Source organism: Rhinopithecus bieti, unplaced genomic scaffold (assembly GCF_001698545.2).
Source record: "Rhinopithecus bieti isolate Rb0 unplaced genomic scaffold, ASM169854v2 scaffold_5399, whole genome shotgun sequence".
In the NCBI taxonomy this organism is placed as follows: Eukaryota; Metazoa; Chordata; class Mammalia; order Primates; family Cercopithecidae; genus Rhinopithecus; species Rhinopithecus bieti.
The window spans coordinates 338,021-340,660 of NW_016804747.1; positions in this window are offsets into that span (position 1 = coordinate 338,021).

Below are 2,640 nucleotides of genomic sequence, written 5' to 3' on the forward strand. Positions count from 1 at the left end.
ATAAATCATGCTGCTATAAAGACACATGCACACATATGTTTATTGCGGCACTATTCACAATAGCAAAGACTTGGAATCAACCCAAATGTCCATCAGTGACAGACTGGATTAAGAAAATGTGGCACATATACACCATGGAATACTATGCAGCCATAAAAAAGGATGAGTTTGTGTCTTTTGTAGGGATATGGATGCAGCTAGAAACCATCATTCTCAGCAAACTATCGCAAGAACAGAAAACCAAACACCGCATGTTCTCACTCATAGGTGGGAACTGAACAATGAGATCACTTGGATACGGAAAGGGAACATCACACACCGGGGCCTATTGTGGGGAGTGGGGAGCGCGGGTGGAGGGAATGGCATTGGGAGTTATACCTAATGTAAATGACGAGTTAATGGTTGCTGACGAGTTGATGGGTGCAGCACACCAACATGGTACATGTATACATATGTAACAAACCTGCACGTTCTGCACATGTACCCTAGAGCTTAAAGTATAATTAAAAAAATAAAAAATAAAAATAAATAAATAAATAAAAACAGGTGTTTATTCTTCATGTGTGTGTGTTTGTATATTTATATATATGTGTTTTCATTTTTTACGTAATTTGTGTGCATATTTTTGTTGTTGTTGTTGTTGTTGTTGTTGTTGTTGTTTGCCTTTAATCTCTCCTAACAAAATGTTGAGTAAATGACTTCTGTGCAGGCTAGTAGAGATACCATATAGATGTGCTCACTTTGTGAAACAGTATAGAGAGGAACTTCTATAAAGGATTATATGCACATAAAATCCAACAGATATGCCAAAGAAAAATGGCATCTCTACCTTGATTCACAATGATACATGGAATTTAAAAGGAACAGAGAAGGCATTAGTAACTATTCAAAAATTCATGCAAAAATTCAAAGACATGTAATACTGCCAAGGAGCCAAGAACCACAACTGAGGAATTGGAATCCCACAGTTAGAAGATACCAACTATAATAAATGAGAAGAACAGTAGTGTTAAACTGAACAAGGGTACATTGTGAACTTTGTATTTTCTGATAAAACAGGAACATATAGAGAAAGGCAGTATATGAAAAAAAATAAAAAATCGTTGTTAAAGTACTTTCTGGGTAGTAGAAATAACTAAAAGTACAGTGAAAGATAAGTAGAAATCATATGTATCAGATGTAGAAACAGATCTTTGAAAATCAACTGTATAACTCACAACTGCTACAATCCTGGTCCAATTGTACTGGCCTCAGTTTTCAGCACTAGGACTAATATAAACCCTTATGATTGAGTTGATGAGATTTTCTACTCTTTTTCAGGTGGCTCTCAAGTCCCACACTTAAAAGTAATTTTAAGCCTCTTAATACCACCTTCCTCGGGGTCTTGTCTGCAGAGATAAAGGAGTAAAAGATGATGAGAATGAACAGATACTCTTTCTTCAGAAGACGTTCCGGCCCTTTTTCAAAATTGACTGCACAGTATTAACAAGTTTATATTTGTATACCTTTCCTTCATGCCTTCAGCTGTACAGTTTATGTCTCTGCTCACCTCTGGATAGGTATGCTTTTAACTTGCTTTGTTTAATATTCTTCTCTAAGTCAGATAGCTTGAAGACTTTGAATTACAGCATTGTCCTATAACAGGTAGAACACCTTTGGGTTTGGGCTGCTTATTATTTAACGTAGACTTCATCAGAACTTTTTTACTGGGCTTATTCTATTCATGATGAAATTATTTAATGGATTGGACTTGGCAGGCTGTAATCCAGAACGTGGTTTTATTTCTTTATATCAGTGGCTTTAGAATATGCTGTCAGATCTCCCTTTCCTACACTAAGGCACTATTTCATGAAAATTCTAGAACCTTTTAAATTCACTTTTGAATATTAAAAGGTTTCTTTTCTTTTGAAAATAGTTTTATAATTGTATTTCTTATTTAATTTAATACTTTTTTCTTCCCTTCTCATAAAAGCTCAGGTAGGCCTGACCAACATTTGGTGGATGACAATGTAGAAAGTTACGTAGATAGTAAATACAAATGTTAAAGCCGGTGATATCTTAGTACAGCTTCTGGAATCCCTTTCTGGCAGAGTTTAATGTTTCCTCAAAATATACAGCATACTTTTGTTGGTATTTTGAAGATGAATGACTTAACATTGCACTGTCCCCTAACAGATAATGGTGCGTTGTTTGATTCCCTCTTCAAATCGTGCATCCAGTGAGATATCCAGTGGATAAAAGGGGCTCTTATTGTTGGAGCTACCCTTGCCTGGGACTTCAGAGCTCTTGGCCAAGTTCCCTGTAAAATAACTCTCCAACCCAGCTCCTTATTGTGTACATACATAACCTAGCCAAACTCCAGAGGTTCATGTTGATCTCAGTTCTAACAGCAGAGACAGACGCTACTATCTTCTTACCTTCAAATTTTCACTGAAGGGCACTAGATACAAGTCCCTGGGCTATTTCAAGACCAAAAGGCACATATAATGACTGAGTAGTTGTCATGAAGTCAGTTGACTTGAAACGGTAAAGGTCCAGATGGGTGGAAGTAGCACAGAATACACACAGCTTTCTTCAGATAATTCTCCATCAATCCTCTCTGAAAATTGGTCTCCTGCTTTCCCCTTTGTACCATTAGGG